Source organism: Culex quinquefasciatus, chromosome 3, assembly GCF_015732765.1.
Source record: "Culex quinquefasciatus strain JHB chromosome 3, VPISU_Cqui_1.0_pri_paternal, whole genome shotgun sequence".
In the NCBI taxonomy this organism is placed as follows: domain Eukaryota; kingdom Metazoa; phylum Arthropoda; class Insecta; order Diptera; family Culicidae; genus Culex; species Culex quinquefasciatus.
The window spans coordinates 122,046,513-122,067,928 of NC_051863.1; the positions used below are offsets into that span (position 1 = coordinate 122,046,513).

The 21,416-nt window shown below is 35.7% G+C and overlaps 1 protein-coding gene across 3 annotated transcripts in view; it reads right to left on the reverse strand.

The window, feature by feature from the left end:
• LOC6050731 overlaps positions 1-21,416 on the reverse strand; it is a 365,664-nt gene that overhangs the window by 13,271 nt on the left and 330,977 nt on the right. The window lies entirely within an intron of this gene.

Below are 21,416 nucleotides of genomic sequence, written 5' to 3' on the forward strand. Positions count from 1 at the left end.
GCATTCGATTGCTGAGAGTTTTTTACATTAAATTCAAACAAAACCTCAGGGTAAAATGAATATTTCTTGAGATATCACATTTTTAAGTTGGAAAGCTCTGTATTGCAAAGCAAATGTTTACTTAACCATCAATTTTCAACAGTTCATTGCGTGAGAGCATAGTAGGCCTTGAAATTTGAAAAAAAAAAAATCTTTTTTTCAATTTCTTAACGGAAGCAAGTGAATGACCCAAAATTGAAATTATGTATGTATGTATATATTGTATGCATGTATGTATTTGTATATGTATGTATTGTATGTATGGTGGACCAAATGTCACCAAACTTTGGATTCTTTGTTTTTGGGGCAAAAACAACCCCCATGCCAAATATGAGCAGAATTGGTGAAGGTCGATGTTAGACGCGTGGTCACTTGGGATGGAATGACCCATATATTAAATCATACAAAAATGCAGAAAATTTGTATGACTCAATTTCACCCTTCGTGACGGTAAATAAAGTTAGACGATTATTTTGAAAGAAACTTAAAATATTTCAACATATGATAACCACTTTCGTTTTACTGTTAATTTAAGCTTACTTAAAATTACGAGCATTATTATATCACCATTATCGCACACAATGTTCAAGCGCGGGGCTCTTTTCTTTTGTTCGGCAAAAGCTTTCGCAAACGATGCCGAAGACGACAGGTGATAACCGCCGCGGCGGTGTGGGGTCTGCCGGAACCGGAATATGGTTTATGTGCTGTCATACTCATACTCATAAAAAGAGTATCGCGTAAAACGTACCGACACAACAATGAGAAGATCGGGGAACTGAGACGATACACTGATGTCGCATAATGTTAGGTTAGGTCAGGGCATTTGAAGTTATAAGGTTGAACAAAATTTGGTTACCATCACCACAAATGTTCACCGTGTTCCAAGCTGTGTTCTATAAAAAGTAAAGGAAAAAACTCTTCCAACCTTTCAGTTGAGGACCTGTGGCAAAGGTGTGCAATGATAGGTTCAGGAATTTCAGCTTGCTTGAATGGGAAGAAAAAGGACAATGAATTTTGCTTTTTATGAATCAACGAAACACAACAGAATCATAACGAGGTGCGTTCATTCCATGAAAACTTAATCATGTTTGTTGAGTAAATACGGAGTTGAGCAATCCAATTTATCCTGCAAAATTTCTGCTCTCCTGCCACTTCCAGTTGAAGTCCTTCTTCATCTCTGTCTTTAGAAGCTTTAATTCCAGCAATCGATTCCAGAAATGGCATTTTCCCGAGGAGGAATGTTATTTCACTCAAAACGATAATCCCGCTTCGATCGTAAAATGAACCATTTTATGTGGTTGGAGGTAACGGTTGTCGTTTCGAGACTGCTCGAACGGAGCAGATATTGAACGGCGAAGCAGATGCAACAGCATCACCGGCATCAGGATAGAGACGACTGGTAGTAAAACTATGATCAGTTTTGTCATGGTTTAACGCGCGCGCACACAGCTCGATTTGATGGGAAAATAATAAAACTTTCATTATTTCCGGCTTTATAGTCGGTGCTAAATGTACCTGATGAAAATTGCTATTTGGAATAGTTGAACTTTTAAATTTAAATTACATATAAACATCTTTAATCATATAGACAAGTTGTTCAAATTATATCAATAAAATCATCTCAATGATTACTACAAAGTACGCATTCATTGCTAATCCTGTTTGGTCCAATAATCGACAGCTGTTTCCTCATTTTCCCGCGCTGTTACACTGCATCGTCGTTCAGCATCAGCTCGAAAAAAAACGTCCTTCGACTCGGTAATATCCATAAAATCGTTTCCAATCAATATCTGTCGGTCGTATAATTTTTTATATCGTATTGATTAGAAATAAACCCCCCGGGATTCCATTGACACTGAGTTTCCCATTTTGTCTGTGATCAAGATTAGTATGTAAGCTAGAGATTGATTTTTTTGCCTAATATTTATCCTTTCTCGTTTTTTTAAATTTTAACTGAAATAAATGATCAAATTTGTTTCTTCTAGCTTACTACACGGGGAAAAAAGAATTTTTGTGAAAATTTCGGTGAATTAGTTGAATTTCAAGTTTTGTGTATAAATATTTAGCATTATGACATTTGTGCGCATTTGAGAGAATTAGTTGGAATTTGTGGGAAATGTGCGATAATTAGAATGAATTGATGGCAAATTACAAGTAATTTTTGGGAACCTGCGGGATTATTTGAGAACCTTGTGGATTTTTTGGGTTTGTACATTCTTGGGAATTTGTGAGGACCTGTGATTCTTTTGGAAATTGTTTGGTATTTGTGAGAATTCATGACTGAAATAAATGATCAAATTTGTTTCTTCTAGCTTACTACACGGGGAAAAAAGAATTTTTGTGAAAATTTCGGTGAATTAGTTGAATTTCAAGTTTTGTGTATAAATATTTAGCATTATGACATTTGTGCGCATTTGAGAGAATTAGTTGGAATTTGTGGGAAATGTGCGATAATTAGAATGAATTGATGGCAAATTACAAGTAATTTTTGGGAACCTGCGGGATTATTTGAGAACCTTGTGGATTTTTTGGGTTTGTACATTCTTGGGAATTTGTGAGGACCTGTGATTCTTTTGGAAATTGTTTGGTATTTGTGAGAATTCATGAGAATTTTCTGGAATTTGAGCGTAAATTTGTGGTTTAGAATTGTTGGGAATTTGTGAGAAATGTGTAGTGAAATCCTTCGGGATAACCCGAATTTCGAAAGATTTTTTCCTCAAAAACCCCTAAAAGCGTTAAGAGATCTGCGATTTACTATAAAATTGTAAGTTATAGAAAGAATGATAATTTGTTCATAAACATTGTAAAATGACTTCAAATTGCCCCAAATTTAACTTTAAATCCTAGCTAGGATCCCACCAGTAATGTTTTGTATTCTTATTAATTTAGGAAATTGCATTTTATATTGTCAATTTAAAAAAAAAAACACGCCAACAAAGCCAATACCATCATCATATTGTGCTTTTTGAACAACTAGTTTATCTCTCTTCGTTTTAGTCATTTTAGTAAAATAAAATTAGCGAGTGTTCAAAATTCCTCACTTTTGGACTTAATTGTTGTAGTAAAAGTGATTTGGCCATTCCCTGTTTTAGTATGTTGGAAAATCTTAAATCTATTTAACATTTTTGTCTCTTATGCTACATAAGCCAGAAATAGTTTTCAAATAAAAATTTTCTAATTCGTGTGAAAATAGTTCAAAAGAAACATTTATAATTTTGTAGCTTTGCATTTGTCAAATTTGAATTATTTTCTCTAATTTAGTTCCTTCCCAAGAAACATTTTTAAACCAACCAGCCACCACCTAGTTTTATTAAGGTTTTATGGTAGCATCTTGGTTACTTATAAGTTTTATGTTGGTCTTTCACAGCAACCATTCAGCATGAGCTGATTCAAAGGCTTATAAGCAGGTTTTATGCCCCGGACATAAAACCTGGTGGCAACAAAAGCCAAATGGCTTTCAAAAAGGTTTTATGAAAGTTTTAAGAGAGTCTTGAAACCCCGATGGCAATTTCATGACTAATGGTTTTATCTCATGCTTCTTTAAAACCAAGGGTTTTGTATCTGTTAATTACCATTAGGCATGCAAAAAGCTAACTTAAAACCATAAGCTCCTAAAAAAGCATTTAACGCGGCCAAATAGCATTGCATAAATATGGCGCTGAACGGGTGGTTTGATTGATTGTGATTGAGCGCCATCTTGGTAGAAAAAGTGGAAAAAGCAATAAATTTGGTTATCATTTGATGAATACACACATTTATGCTGAATTTCTGACATGGGTAATTCTCTACCAACACACACGAAATCGGGCAAAGTTGCCCCGACCCCCCTTCAATTTGCGTGAAACTTTGTCCTAAGGGGTAACTTTTGTCCCTGATCACGAATCCGAGGCCCGTTTTTTGATATCTCGTGACGAGGGGCGGTACGACCCCTTCCATTTTTGAACATGCGAAAAAAAGAGGTGTTTTTCAATAATTTGCAGCCTGAAACGGTGATGAGATAGAAATTTGGTGTTAAACGGACTTTTATGTAAAATTAGACGCCCAATTTGATATCGTACTCAGAATTCCGAAAAAAAAACGTATTTTTCATTGAAAAAACACTAAAAAAGTTTTGAAAATTCTCCCATTTTCCGTTACTTGACTGACAAAAAAATTGGAACATGTCATTTTATGGGAAATTTAATGTATTTTTCGAATCTTCATTGACCCAGAAGGGTCATTTTTTCATTTAGAACAAAATTTTTCATTTTAAAATTTCGTGTTTTTTCTAACATTGCGGGGTTTTTTTTTAGAGTGTAACAATGTTGTAGAGCAGACAATTACAAAAATTTTAATATATAGACATAAGGGGTATGCTTATAAACATCACGAGTTATCGTGATTTTACGAAAAAAAAAGTTTGGACTGTTGCAGGTCATGAACCTGGCGATGTTCTCGGAGAAAATGCTCCACAGTTCAGCAGAACTGTAGGGCACCACCTGGGTGATGAATAGAGGGAATGCGTAACGTGATTTTCGAATGATCCCACTTTGTTTACATCCAAAAAGTAGGAGGCTGTTCAAGCACAAGCATGACTTTTTTCTGATTTTTTAAATGAGCTGTTTTAAAATCAGTAGTAAGTGTTTTATTTTGTCTAGTTTTTGACATTTTTTGCTGGAAAATTGTGTGTGTTTTCAAGTTTCGATCGGTTTGAAGGGCATTTTCTTTTTTACGGGTGACGAAAAACTGCGGCAAGTGTGTCATTCTGCGATGTTGCAGATAAATTCCCTGGCTGATTTTGGAATCCTGAAGCTCTTCTAGCGCTAATCTAGCGAAACTGATCCAAGAAACAGAGAAGATTTTCACTAAACCATTAGGTTTTCAAACGGAATCGAACAATAAAGACAGCTTCTGGATGGATACAACCGCTTCGATTTCATAAACAACTTCCATTCATAATTATAAAAAAAAAATGATCGACAACAATACTCTCTACTTTTGGCGAACAATAAATTGGTTCCACTTTGACAGTTCAAAATTGAGGCCGTTTTGCGAACCACTATTCAGCACCCAGGGCACCACTTGGCTCTGATAGCTCCGAGAGAGTAGACGTGTGTGACGTGCGTGCTAAAGGCATCGTGCCTCGAGTTGTTTGACGGATGGAGGTGGAAGAGACCCCCGAGACGGATGATTTTCAACTCATCCCCGGAAATCGGAAGCGGAAGAAGACCCCTGAGATCACCGGAGCTGTCGTCCGAGAAGGAAAAGTGGAGCAGAATGTGCTCAATAACAACAAGTTCAGCCCGCTAGTGGAAAACGAAAACAACAACAATAATGCCAGCCCAGCAGGAGGAGGTGACTCCCCGGCGGTTTCACCACCCGGCCAGTCGGCAGGTAAACAAAAGCAACCACCTTTGGTGGTGAAGAGCACCACGGATTTTTACAAGCTCGTGGCAATAGTGGAAAGTTGTGAATTTGGTTTCAACCCGATTTACAAACTAACTCGATTTGGAACCAAGGTGACCTGCGTCTCTGTCAAAGATTTTGACAGTTGCAAGAGCTCCTCAAGAGGAAGAAAGTGGAATTCTACACCCACGAACGGCGGAGCGAACGAAATCATCGGGTAGTTCTTCGTGGTTTGCCTGATGAACTGAAACCGGACGAGGTCAAGTACCTGCTGAAGAGGGATCTCAAGCTGGACGCGTTGGAGGTGCATGTCTCAAGCGGAAGGAAAAGTCCACTGTGGACGAAACTCCGTACATTGTGGTCTTCCCCAAGGGATACACCAATCTGAAGAAGCTCTCTGCAATGAAAGTTGTGGCAAAAACTATCATCCGGTGGGAGGCCTACCGGAACAAGCGGCCGAAAGTGACCCAGTGCAGGAACTGCTTGCAGCTGGGTCATGGAACCAGGAACTGTCACCTGAAAGGGAGGTGCAACAACTGTGGGGATCCCCATAAGACGGACGAGTGCAAAGTCCAAGAAGCCGAGCCGAAGCGGTGTGTCAACTGCTCTGCAGCCCACGAAGCCACGGACCGCAGCTGCCCCAAGCGTGCGGACTTCATCCGGAGGCCCCAGCAGGCGTCGAAACCAAAACCGCTGGCAAGGAAAGCGGATAAGCAGAGTCCAGCAGTTCCGGCGTTTACGCCGGCGGAGTTCCCTCCGCTGCCGGGCGCAGTTCCGGACGGAAAATCGAAGGATCGCCCTCGCCCCGCAGGAAAAAGCCAAGGAAGCAGTGGCTCCCGAGACGGTGGAGCCACGAAGGAGGAAGCCGGGGAGGTGCTCTACAGTTCGGCTGAGCTGTGGGGCATTTTCTCCGAGTACATCGGCAGGTTCAAGACCTGCGAGACCCGCTTGGAACAAGTAACCCTCGTCAGTTACGTGATCTCCAAGTATAGAGTTTAAGGAGTTGTTTTTTTTGTTATATATAAGTTATTTAACGATCCTCGGTCCCAACCTGTGATTCATTTTTTCCGTGTCGAGTTAATTCATATTTTTTTGTGTAGAACACAGAACATCTGCAATTAGAAGCGGCGTTGTCGTCCTAGTTTCTCGTGCACATTTGCGTTATCTACGCTTTTACACAGTTACATAGTTAATCACTCGGTCTAGTCACGCAATTTCTGCTCATCCGTCTTCCGTGTGCTTCGTTCTATGTTCACAGCCATGCTACACCATCACTTTCTGCACCTGCTACTACAGGAAACATTAGTCCTATCACGTCGATCACATTCTAGTTGGTTTTCTGTTGAAGTTGTAACCATTTTACGTTAAGCTTTAAGTTGGACTAGGGTTGAAATGACTTTTTTATATTTGAACAATTTTACATACATTATCTTTAAATAAAGAAATACTAACAAAAAATAGTTTTGCCAGCAACATAATGCCTAAACCGTCCCGCGTACGCGACCTGGTTGCGGAAAATTGGGCCAACACGCGCCGCGCTGGCGTCGCCGGGGCATCGGTGACAAACGACGCCGTCCTCCCGGGATGGAAGCAGCCCTGTGAAAGAGGTTCCGCGAAAAGCGCTAGTGGAAAATTGTTGTTTTTCCACGCGCGTTCCACGTGGCGCCCGGAATTGGGAAAACATATACAAACATAAACACACGCACACATACAAGCAATTGCATGAGGGACACGTTTGCGATTTTCCCGGGATTAGCTCAGATTTGGTGCCACGGGTTTGGCAATTCAGCTCATACACTCTGTATGGCTTCCGGCGCTGAATGATGTTGAGCACGGAGAATAGGATTTGTGAAGGTTTTTTTTTTTCGTTTTTAAATGTTGAGTTTGTGCTTTTGCTGAGGCTCTATTTAAGCAACGATTGGACAAATATCTGAACTGATTTTTAAATAAAGGTTATTTAGGACAGTGTTGCCAGATCTAAAAATTTTTTGACTCATCGAAAAGTGCTTCCAAATTGCTATCCAAACAAACAAAGTATGACGATTCTGTAAATTATTTTCATGAAAGTTCTTGACATCTGGCTTGGAAAAGCCATATTCACTCAAGTGCAGGTATCTTAAGTCAGATTTCCTTTCTAGATTTTTTAGCAAAAAATCAGAATATAAAGTTTTGGCAAGCCGAAGATTTCCGTGCAAAAGCCCACTCATTTTCTCCCCTCAAATCGTGCTCAAAAGTGCAAACAACTGCCTTCCTCAATTTCACCACCATTACCGCACATAGACCACCACATTTCGACGGACACGTTTCGTTCCCAGACCGGAATGCGGACTTTATACGCGTTGCGCGTGTGAACCAATTGAGATGAATCTGGTCCTCTACCCCTCCCTTGGGGGAGGGCAGTCGACCGCCGCCATAATGCGTGCCCAAGCGCAACCTTTTTCCGTGGAGGTCACATTTTCGGTGGTTGCGGCAATTAAGGGTCGCGCGTCCAAATCTCCTGCGAAATCCGGCCAGCGCCGGGATTATGCTAATGGATATGATCCGGACGTTTTTTTCGGGATTTGTGGGGAACGGGAAAGTGCGCGGAATGTTTTTGATCAAATCCGGAAAAAACCGCAGCTCTTGTTGGGTGTTTTTTTTTTCGCAATTTCAATGTATTTTTAAATTGGTCCCCTGACTTTGCGGTTCGGCGAGGATTTGCACGTGCGACAACTCCGGAAATGACAACGAAAGGCAGTTAAAACACACTCAGTCGTATGATTTGGCATTTTGAAAGAAATCGTCCATTGCTGTAGATTTTTTTCATATTTTTCATTTATTTATAATGGGTTTACATGCTTTTTGCCTTGCTTACTAAAGAAAGGTATAGGTTTTACTTTATGGCCGGACATCATTTTCATCTTCGTATATTTGACGATTCAGCATGGATATTAATCGGAAAAATTGCTAAAAAATTACACTGCATCCATTTTCGACGCTCTATCGATTCATCTTGACAGAACTCGTCTATCTCCAACCCTCGAATTTTGAGAAAATAAATTCCGTGGAGATCGAGTGATGTTCGTATGTGGTAAAATTTTGCCAAATTTTGTGTCGCGTCGTTCTCAGCTCCCCTGAGTTCGATTTTGATTCTTCTGAATGCAGATGAAAGCTAATGTGCTGAACCTGGGCGAGTTGCCGCGCAAATTTCGAAATATCCATCTGTTTTCGAATGCGGCCAGACTTTTCAACAAAATACACAGTTTTCAAATGACAATATGGTCAATTTCTCTACAACCTCCCAAATTTGCATCGAGATTCATAATTTGGTTCTGGAGTTAGAGCCGTTTGATTAACCTACCATAGGAAAAAAAATAAATAAAAAAGGTAATAACCCACCTGCTGACCTTGGCGCGAGAATGCTGGCGCATAAATTTTGTGGATTGAGATATACTCGTTTGTAGTAGCTTGTCTACCGATGTTTCCTACAACATGTAAGATATCGTTGGTTTTCGGTTTCTTTTACCCTGTCCGTTTATGCATAACTGTCCAATGTTTATGTAAAAACTTTTGTGACATAGGACATTCATCCGGCTACAATCAATTTGTTTCCCATGTGCTCCTTAAAGTAGGCTTCATTTTTTCGTGATTTCGTAAGTTTATTTAACAGAGTTCATTGAATTCCATTAGGAGCTTTCTAAGCTTTTCGTCATTTATATCGTTTTCAATGTTTTCAATGCTCGCGACGCCAATGGCTTTCTACCTAAGGTACTTGCGATTGAGTGTGTAGTGGTGCGGTTGTAAAAATAGCTTTCTCTCAATGTTACTGTAAGACTGTCTTACAGTACTGTCTTACGCGGTCCAAATGTACCTCGCTTTTGCTTTGCGCCTGCTTTGTTCGGTTCATGGGCTCGTACCGAAACTAGAAAACCAAAACCGCGATTTGCGTTGTCACTTGCGCATGGGAAGCTTGCTATGCTCGCGCTTGTTTGATTAAGAATTTGTACGATAAAAAATGTTTTTTTGATGAAAATTTCGTATTTGGGTAATTCTCCGCCAACTCACACAGCAGTTGCACCGATCCCTCTTGGATTTGCGTGAAACTTTGTCCTAAGGGGTAACTTTTGTCCCTGATCACGAATCCGAGGTCCGTTTTTTGATATCTCGTGACGGAGGGGCGGTACGACCCGTGAGGTGTTTTTCAATAATTTGCAGCCTGAAACGGCGATGAGATAGAAATTTGGTGTCAAAGGGGCTTTTATGTAAAATTAGACGCCCGATTTGATGGCGTACTCAAAATTCCGAAAAAACGTATATTTCATCGAAAAAAACACTAAAAACGTTTTAAAAATTCTCCCATTTTCCGTTACTTGACTGTAAAAATTTTTGGAGCATGTCATTTTATGGGAAATTTAATGTACTTTTCTAATCTACATTGACCCAGAAGGGTCATTTTTTCATCAGAACAAAATTTTTCGTTTTTAAAATTCCGTGTTTTTTCACGTTGCAGGGTAATATTTTAGAGTGTAACAATGTTCTACAAAGTTGTAGAGAAGACAATAACAAAAATTTTGATATATAGACATAAGGGGTTTGTTTATAAACATCACGAGTTATCGCGATTTTGCGAAAAAAAGTTTTGAAAAAGTTGGTCGTCATCGATCATGGCCGTTCATGGTCACCCGCGACAAAAACGGACGACAAAACAAAGAGAAACGCAAAAAGTTACTTTTTCAAAACTATTTTTCGTAAAATCGCGATAACTCGTGATGTTTATAAGCAAACCCCTTATGTCTACATATCAAAATTTTTGTAATTGTCTGCTCTACAACTTTGTAGAACATTGTTATACTCTAAAAAATAACCCTGCGAAGTTAGAAAAAACACGAAATTTTAAAATGAAAAATTTTGCTCTAAATGAAAAAATGACCCTGCTGGGTCAATGTTGATTCGAAAAGAACATTAAATTTACCATAAAATGACATGTTCCAAAAAATTTTACAGTCGAGTAACGGAAAATGGGAGAATTTTTAAAACTTTTTTAGAGTTTTTTTTTTGATGAAAAATACGTTTTTTCGGAGATCTGAGTAAGCCATCAAATCGGGCGTCTAATTTTACATAAAAGTCCCTTTGACACCAAATTTCTATCTCATCACCGTTTTTGGCTGCAAATTATTGAAAAACACCTCTTTTTTCGCATGTTCAAAAATGGAAGGGGTTGTACCGCCCCTCCGTCCCGAGATATCAAAAAACGGACCTCGGATTCGTGATCAGGGACAAAAGTTACCCCTTAGGACAAAGTTTCACGCAAATCGAAGAGGGGTCAGGAGAACTTTTCCCGATTTCGTGTGAGTTGGTAGAGAATTGCCCATTTAATTTCTTTTGGAAAACATATCATTTATAATACTTTGCTTTCATCATAAGATTTTTTGTATCATTTCACTTTCTTTTGTGCTGACGTTATTAATAAACAAAGTCGATGTTATGAACTGAAAGAAAATCTACCATTGATATATTCTTTAGTACGCCAGGTGGGATTAAATCGATTTTTTTAAATTGATAAATAAATATTTTGAATCAAAGACTTTTTTGCAATTTTCTGTTTTTCGTCCTTTTCCACAAAGTATCTTAAAAAATTAACAAATTTAAGACATGTTGGACCACTGTGAAGCTTTTTTAACATTTCATTGAATGCACTTATTAAGGCCACCGAGTGCATAGCTCCGAGTCCCAAGTCTATGGTAATTTAATTTATTGCCCAAATGAGTACAAATTAAACCACTCGGCCCGGATTGGATTTCGTTGATTAAATAAATTGATCAATTGGTGTCGGCCAATAATTCGGAATGAAGTTAATTTTGCATTTATCCGGGATTCACCCCTCCGGAAAGGGATTAAATCGTAAATCAAGCTTTGCCACCACGTGTCGATTGTGACGGGGCTTTAAATCAGTGCGGGGTTTTGGTGGAGAGATAGAAATTCACTAGTTGCGCTTTCCGAGAAGTTGGTAGTTTGATCTGCTCGGGCAGTTATAATGGTGAACGTTACTAACTGTTAATTAATCTCGGGCGGTTTGTGCTTAAACTGAATTTGGACTTTGTAATTGAATATATTGGTTTGTATTGACGAGTGTAGAACATGATGTTATTAATTTTCCCGGCGTTATTGGATGGTAATTACAGTGCAGAGCATGGTGGTTTGTGGTTGGGGAGCATTGATGACAGTATCAGCTAGTGGTGTCAAAAGGATTTCTATATTTTTTCATGCAAAACAAGTTTATTATTGCAGAATATTCAAAGTTTACTGTAGTTTATGTTTAAGTTTATGTTTAAGTTTTTTTGCAAAATATTTGTCATAAAATTGAACACCTCCAAAACGATACTGTGTTCAACACAAATCATCAAGCACTAAATTAAATGGTCTGATAACGCCTTGGCATCACATAATCAAACCACATCCTATCCTATTATTAGTTCTGTTTGCTTGAAAACTAATTAGCACTTCGGTCGTCCTTCTCGGAAAATAATTTGCTGTAAACAGCTCACACATCCAACAATGACCGGCTGAAAAATGCCTCCAACTTGTGTGAGAGTGTCTTTTCAGCAATCACCATCATCGTCGATGTCATTTCACTCATCCTTCTGTTAAAGATTTTCGACATTGTCGTGCTATCTTGTCGTACGTCGCTTTTTGACGATCCTTAAACAAAAATTTAGCTGACCGTTCTGATTAAAAATGTTTACATTAGTCGGGCATGTACGTGTGTCAAACGGCTTCTGACTTAATTCCCGTTGGCCAGTTGACGCACTTACAGCAATTTTCAAGGATTTTATTGAGTATCTCAGCATTGTGAGTTGCACAAAATGGCGTTCTTAACTTAGTATTAACTTTTCAAAAGGGCGAATCTACAGATGTAAACAAACGATCTATCCCACTTGCTCTAGTTCACGTTGTGTAAGAAAGGGATAGGCTGTTTGATTACATCTACGAATTCGCCCTATTGAAAAGTTAATACGGAACACACGTTGGTCCCAAAGCACGTGCGACAAGATAGCACAACAATGACGATTTGCTCTTTTCATTCATGTCCAAGCCAAAGAGAAAGAGAGCGGGAAGCGTCAAGAGTAAAATCCAGTAATCTTGAACCGGAAGAGGTTCACTTTATTGGAGTTGGCCCTGTCCTGGTATCCTTTGTTCTCTGCGTCAGATTGTGTTTACAAAGATGGACCACCCTTCCCTCCCTCTTAACACTCTTCCAGTTTTGATGCATAAATCAGTGCAAGCAACAATCAATTGGCTGGCGCTGGCAGCAAGCCCCCCCTTTGATAACAATAATAATCAAGTTTATCGAAGTGCACAAGATGGCTTTTATTCAATTTGCTGCTGGCGGGTGCATCTTCTCTGCTCTCTTTTGCAACGAGATGCTGCTGAAGATGGCTTATTGAGCTGAAAATTGCAGCAATCGGAAGCTTTAATCAACGGAAATTGATTGGCAGGTTTAACCCTCTACCAGCGATTTTTTTGATTTTTTTTTTCTCTTCAGGAGTAACTTTAGTATTTGAGCAGTTCTGTAGAATTTCTCAAAGTTCTAGCAATGTAAAATATTAGTTTATTCAACATGTCACATTTATCTAGCGAGGTTTACCGAGTTGGATAAATAAGAAGTTTTCAGCACTTGTTTCGCAAAGTATTAATTTTCGTTTCTTTTATTTTGAGTAGAGATAAGAAGGACTTTTCGTCAAGCGATAATGACAGGAAAAGTATTCAGATTTACAATGGAATTGCGAAAAAAAATTCGTTATGCACACTTAAATTTTTTTTCGAACAATATTGGTTTAGTATATCAATAATTAAAAACAAATTTAAATTTTCTTACTTTTAATAAATGTTTTGATACATTGACCACATTTTTTGGTCAAAATAATTGATTAATATTTTCCCATTTCAATCCTAAGTTTGAGGTTTTTTTTTCATTACCTATGGTCATGATTTTCTGAAAACAAATCAGATAATTTAACAGGAACTTCACTATTTTTATTAAACTTACATTATTTTATTAAATTTTATTTCGATAGACATAGCTTCATATTAATTTTAAATTTGTAAGGTGGCTAGTTTTATGCTGGGATAAATAACCTTAAATTCATTTCTTAAAACTGTAGGGAAGAATGAGGAGACTTGATCCCATTTTTTGTATCACACATAACTCACTTAATTTATCACAAAGCTATAAACTTTTTGCATGAATCGAAAGCTTAAAAACGCAACTTTGTTTGGCTGATAAGAGTATTTAATCAGATGAATATTTCGAGTCATGCTAAGCATTTTAAAAGTATATTTTAAATAAGCATTTTCATGTTAGGGGTAACTAGATCCCCATTTCAACATTTTGAAGAAATCTTGAGCAAAATGTTTCATATTCATCAAAACTATTGATTTTCAATCAGTTATGGTAATTTCACATATGAGCAGTTCTCTAGGATTTCGGTCATTCGATTTTTTTGTATTTTTTAATCCGACTGAAACTTTTTTGGTGCCTTCGGTATGCCCAAAGAAGCCATTTTGCATCATCAGTTTGTCCATATAATTTTCCATACAAATTTCGCAGCTGTCCATATAAAAATCATGTATGAAAATTCAAAAATGTGTATCTATGGAAGGAATTTTTTGATCGATTTGGTGTCTTCGGCAAAGTTTAAGATATGGATACGGACTACACTGGAAAAAAATGATACACGGTAAAAACAATTTGGTGATTTTTTATTTAACTTTTTATCACTAAAATTTGATTTGCAAAAAAACACTATTTTTAATTTTTTGATATGTTTTAGAGGACATAAAATGCCAACTTTTCAGAAATTTCCAGGTTGTGCAAAAAATCATTAACCGAGTTATGAATTTTTTAATCAATACTGATTTCATCAAAAAATCGAAATATTGATCGCAAAAATTTTTCAACTTCATAATTCGATGTAAAATCAAATTTGCAATCAAAAAGTACTTTAGTAAAATTTTGATAAAGTGCACCGTTTTCAAGTTAAATCCATATTTAGGTGCAACTAAAGGTCGCATCAACAAAGTCCGAAGAAGCAAAATATAGAGAATTTTCTCAGCTTTTCAAAAATATTTTTTCCAAAAGTGTGCAAACATGTGCACTAATTTAAAAACATGAAAAACTGCGACTATTTTCAAAAAAGTCACCTAAATATGGATTTAACTTGAAAACGGTGCACTTTATCAAAATTTTACTAAAGTACTTTTTGATTGCAAATTTGATTTTACATCGATTTTACTTCATATAAGTTGAAAAAATTTTGCGACCAATATTTCGATTTTTTGAAAAAATCAGTATTGATTAAAAAATTCATAACTCGGTCAATGATTTTTTGCACAACCTGGAAATTTCTGAAAAGATGGCATTTTATGTCCTCTAAAACATATCAAAAAATAAAAAAATAAAAATAGTGTTTTTTTGCAAATCAAATTTTAGTGATAAAAAGTTAAATAAAAAAATCACCAAATTTTTTTTACCGTGTATCATTTTTTTTCCAGTGTAGTCCGTGTACCTACAACTTTGCCGAAGATACCAAATCGATCAAAAAATTCCTTCAAAAGATAAAGATTTTTGAATTTTCATACATCATTTTTGTATGGACAGCTGCGAAATTTGTATGGAAAATTATATAGACAAACTTATGATGCAAAATGGCTTCTTTGGGCATACCGAAGGCACCAAAAAAGTTTCAGTCGGATTAAAAAATACAAAAATTAAAAATGAAGAAAAAAGACCGATTTCGTAGAGAATTGCTCATATAGCCTGAAAGTTTTTGTTCAAAATATAATAAGTTTACTATGTAAAATATTCAAAAATTTAAAATATTCTTTTTAAGAACAAAATTGAGCATGATTACAAAAGTGTTAACAAAATATTTGAAAAGTGATTCAAATTGCAGTAAGTCATTTACAACTATACAAAAGGAAACCATATACGGAATACCAAACCAATTAATTAAGCTTGAGGCTAATTCTAGGGAATGCAGGGATCAAGTCTCACTGATTGCATTTTTCAACAATTGGTTGTAAAAACAATATGCTGATAAATTGAACGTCAAATGCATCAGGATTTGTAGTTAATAAGTTTATCAAACAAAAAAGTAATTTTTTAAATAAATTTTATGTGTTTTCTATACATATCAAAGCAAAGAAAAAAGATCTCTTTGAGGCATTTTTAGAAGAATGTGAGTAACCCAATTCGATTTTTTTAAATTTTTTTTCCTTTGTTTTCCACAATAAATTTGGGTACATTTCACACAACTTTCTAGAACAAAGCAAATTTTTGTACCCACATGCTGACGAGATACAGTCTAGGGATCAAGTCTTCCCACTCTCCCCTATAGCAAGGTGGGATTTTATGAATATTTAAATGAAATTTTCTGAACGTCTCGATTTGAAGAAAATAAAACAAAATATTTGATTAAACAATGAAAAACTTGACTTGAAAAGACAAAAAAATTTAACATGGTCAGCAATTTTCATCAAAATCTAAAAAAAAATGATTTTGTTTTATTAAAGGTAGTTAATTTACAATGAATTTCTTCGGTATGACGCTTACGTCACATAGCCAAATCAATGAATACAATAAAATATGCTTGTAAATTGATTTTATAAAACAATGCAAAAGGTTTGGAAACATTTAAACTGATGGCAGTAGCAGAAATTGTGGCGTGAGTGATTAAATTGAGTTTTCATACGGAATTTTTAAAATTCCCATTTTTTTACTAATATGGCTTTATATTGGCACCGAAATATCAAACCAAATAAGAAAAAAAAAAAAAAAATTAAAAAAAATGTCACCTACATGATTATGGTATTGGTTTTGGCTTTAATTTTTTCAAAATAGATTTTTGAGAGAAATTCGTAAAAAATTCAGGCAGAAATAATATTTTTTCCAACATTAACATGCTGTCAATGAAAAATGACGACTTTATGAGTCATTTTGAATACATAACAATATTGGTATGACTCCTTAACATGATTTAAAGTGAAATACGGGGAAATTTGAACGCATTTTTAAAGGTTTTAGAACAAAACATGATATTTTTATGAAAGCAGATTATTTTTGAGTAAATCGCAAATTGCAAGAATGTAACTTTATTAAGTTTTTGGAAGGTTAGATACAAAAAAGGGTCAGCTAACTATCAAAAAACACAAGAGTTCAATAAAAGTTTCCTTCCGTCCCAATCCCTAGCAAATTACTAATCTATTTAACACTGCTGCGGTAAAGAAAACTTGTCCTAACCCAAATCCCAATTTTAATTTATTACTTTAATTAAGAACCAAACCCTTCCTTCAACCAATCCTGCTGGCTTACCTGGTTGGTTGTTCTCCCCATGTCCCTTCTGCACCAAAGTTGGCCATCTAAAACAATTAATAATCCTGCAAAATGAACGGTCCTAAGGATGAACCCCGTCCTTCGAAAGTGAGTATTTAATCCTATAAATGGCCTTTGAGAAGGAGTTTTTTTTGTTGTTGTTGCGTGAGCCCACATCAAGAAGCCTTTTCCGTGTCCATATTGGAGGGGAGGAGCAAACGGACATCCTGAATAAATTATGAGAGCTTCACTGCGGCTCTATTTGGTGCGGGTTGAGAGCTTTTTTTCCTGGAACAGGAATCATTATTGTGACCCCCGCCTGCAAGATTGTAAGCATTTGAGGGTGTGGATGGTGTCACGGATGGGGAGCCAAATCTGTGCTCGCCCTAACTTTGCAATAATAATCAAAGCTAAGTGGATGAGAGATTCCGGGAAAATCCTTCCAGCGAGCAGGTTTCCGAGAAGGAATCAAGTCGTTTTCTTGCAGTCGAATACGGGGAGAAAGGTGGGTTAATTTTATCAAATTAAATGACAAGTGACAAATGACAAACGCATTGCAATTTTTCATGGCAAAAGCCATAAGCCATTAAAAACAGAACCACGAAAATGAACATCCTCCCAAAAAAACATTGAACTCATCCATTTATCAGTTCATTTCAATTTCAATATCCATCCGGTTGATTGCCCGTTATTTTATTTTATTTCATTTTTTTTTGTTGAGAGGGATTGCATATAATCCTCTAAAGCACCGGAAACACATTCGCAAATCGAATGACCACCAACGTTGGCTGTTTCGCTTGATCGACCAATCAGCTGGTCCCGCGGACAGTAAATCGAATTTGGAAGGATAATATTTTTTTCTGTTGCTGGAGCCTAAAATGAACGTGCAAAGTTGGGATGGAATCAACGATGGAAACACCGTGGTCACTTCAAAGTGTCCGGGACAAATGTGTTAGGAGTGACTATTGCGAAAAATGTAATATTATATATATTTTTTTTAATTCTTTTCAAAGATCAACTGCTGAAAAAATATTAAAAAAAATTTTTGTTTACTGAGAAAAGTTTTTTTTTTCAGATATATTTAAACATTTTTTAAGGGGCTTTCACATTTACATATATTTTATCGAACATTGTCAGTCCAATTTAAAAGGCACAACAAGAGGAAAATGGTGCAAATCGTTGATTGCTGAGCGTCACAGTTGGACGAGTTCAGTGAATTTCGATGGCTGACTCAGAAAAAAACGTGTTTGAATTACAGACGGTTGGTGCACTTGGTTGAACATAACAGGCGGCTATTTTTTTTTAAATTTCAGCTGGTTTAGCTTTACTTTAGCTTTACATGATATTAAAAATTTACGGTACTAAGGCCGTTGCAAATAACTTTGAATGTTTATGACGTAAAACAATATGCTTAAAAAATAATAATAATAATAATAATGTCAATCGAAAACAATTTAAAATGCTCATTTTCTGCGTTGATATTTATACTCAGCACTTTTTTGGCTGTTAAAAACTCTTTGAATTTTAATTTAATTTTGAATTTCAGCACAGCAAATATTTTTTGAATTTTTTTATGATGCTTAGATATTGATTGATTTAATAATATGATATGATATGATTGCAAAATAACTGGATAGCTTTATTACAGACGGTGGTTGTATAATGCATTTGAAAATTTCATTTTTATTATGAAACCATGGGTTGTAATTTAAATTTTCAATTTTTATTATAAATTGTAATTGTAATTGTAATTGTAATTTCATTGAAACGAAATCCTGTTAGTTTACACAGTATATCAGGGCAAGGAGGTAATCGGGATCTGAATTAAACTTTAGGAGCGATAAATATAAAAAAAATGCATTCTTAGGCTTTAAAACTTGTTAATAAAAAAAATTAAAATCTTTTTTTTAATTATAAGTGCAACGCGCATTTTGTGTAGATTATCACTTTATTATAACTTCAGGTTTGAAATACTATAATCATTTAAACAAAATACATTATTTTCGAAAAAAACAAAATATTTCATAATTTGCAATGCGACGCAAACTTTAATATCGTTCTTCACTGTAATAAAATTGTTAGTTTAAAATAAAAGGGGCCATCCATAAACCACGCGGACACCTTGAGAAGGAAGAGGGTTTGATGATGGATAATAGACGATTGTTGTTGTAAGGAGCAATTCTCTGAGATTTCGGTCATTCGATTTTTTTGTATTTTCTAATCTGGCTGAATTTTTTTGGTGCCTCCTGTATGCCCAAAGAAGCCATTTTGTATCATTAGTTGGTCTATATAATTTTCCATACAAACTTGGCAGCTGTCCATACAAAAAATGCATGAAAAATCAAAAGTCTGAATCTTTTAAAGGATTCGATTTGAATGGATCGATTTTGTGTCTTCGGCAAAGTTTTAGGTATGGATAAGGACTACACTGAAAAAAATTATGCACGGTAAATTTGATTTAACTTTTTCTCAATAAAACATTGTTTTTTATTTTTAATATGTTTTGCGGGACACAAAATACCAACTTTTCAGAAATGTTCAGGGTGTGCGGGGTCAGAAATGTTCAGGGTGAACGAATTTTGAATTTTTGAATCAATACTGATTATTCAAATAAAAAATATTGGTCGCAAACATTTTTCAACTTCATTCTTCGATGCAAAGTCGAATTTACAATCAAAAAGTAACTTAGTGAAAATTTGATAAATCGTACCATTTTCAAGTTATAGCCATTTTTAGGAAAAAAAATTGAAAAGAGCCGCAATTATTATTTTTTTTTAAATAAGTGTCTTTTTTGCCCACTTTATTTTTTTTTGAAAAGCTGAGAAAATTCTCTATATTTTGTTTTTTTTTCAACTTTGTTGATACGACCCTTAGTTGCTGAGATATTGCCATCCAAAGGTTTAAAAACATGTAAATTGATGTTTTCCAAGTCTCACCCAAAAAACCCACCATTTTATATTGCCGATATCTCAGCAAAAAATGGTCCAATTTTCAATGTTAAAATAAAAAGCAGTCGTGAATTTTTCCGATCTTTTCGAAAACAATATTTCCAAAATTTATAAATCAGATCTAACATTTGAAAAGGGCGTTATAGTGAATGTTAATTGAATTGAATTTGTGCGACCAATATTACGTTTTTTTTTTAAATTGGTATTGATTCAAAAAATCATCACTCGGTCAGAGATTTTTTGCCCATTCCGGAAATTTCTGAAAAGTTGGCATTTGATGATCCCTAAAACATATCAGATTTTTGCCTTCCTCACCTTACTGAGGAAAGGCTATAAAATCACTCGAAAAGCGATATTCTTGATTTGACCTCCTAGACCCACCTTCACGTATACATATCGACTCAGAATCAAATTTTGAGCAAATGTCTGTGTGTGTGGTGGGATGTTGATCAAAAAATTTGCACTGAGTTATCTCGGCACTGGCTGACCAGATTTTAACCGTTTTGGTCTCATTCGATCCGTCTTGGGGTCCCATAAGTCGCTATTGAAAATGATAAAGTTTAGTTAAGTACTTCAAAAGTTATGCTAAAAAAAAAAACGATTTTAACAAAAGTCCGGAAGATTGTAAGAAACCTCGTCATGCTTTAAATTTAAGTTTTAGACTTAAAAATCAAAAAATCTCATAAAAGTAGCGTGTATTATTGTTTCAGTGTATCAATCGGATCTCACATATTTCGATGAAAACGTTGTCCGGATCTATCATGCGACTTGTCGTTGGGTAGGTAATCAAAAGACCTTTTCAACGAGTTCAGTAGACTGAAGATCTGACGACCTTATCAAAAGTTATAAGCACTTAAGTGTTATTTATGAACTTTGTGGAAGCCGGATCTCAGATATTACCTAGCATTACACTCTAAATGTGTGGAAGTCACCAATCACGTAATGATGGATTAAGTAACGTTTTTATTTTAAATTGTGTTTTTTGCAATTAAGTTTTATTGATGAAAAGTTTTTTTAAAATGTCGTAGTTTATGTATGGCCCCACTATTTGTGTTAAAAAATACTGCAGTTTTGAAAATATCCTTTTTATTTACTTTACAGTATGGTTATCAAACCACGATTTTTTAAAGATTTTTAGTGTGATTGTAGAAACTCAAAAATAAAATTTACTAATTCCTATACTACCGTTCAACACATAACATATTAACTATGCAGTGGGTTCGCTCTGTTCGTCTTTATTCACACCAGTTTTTAATTTTTTAATACACTTCAGCACAGGATTGTGTTTATAAGATGAAAACCTCGAAAAATTGGTCTAAAATGTATCTTTTCGTAAAGTTATGATATCACGTTACGAAATAACGCTCTTGAGCATCTCGGAATATGTTCTGTGTGTCCGTTCACAGTACCTTTTTACTACCAGATCTTTATTCTTTCGGATGGCGCTGCCTTACTGTAGCTGAAAGTTTCGCGAAAATCGATGAGGGTTGGGGCAAGTGCTGTGTGACTTAATTGTTATTTAGAGTTTTTGTTGTTGCTTTAAACAATTTAAAGTGTCACTTGAAAATGATGTATTATTCGTATAATTAATCCCATTAAATAAGGCATTAGAATTATGACTTGAAGTAAAGAACACCCGTTTTGGAAAAGATAATTTTTTTAATCAACCCCAAACAACTAACGAAAATTTGATT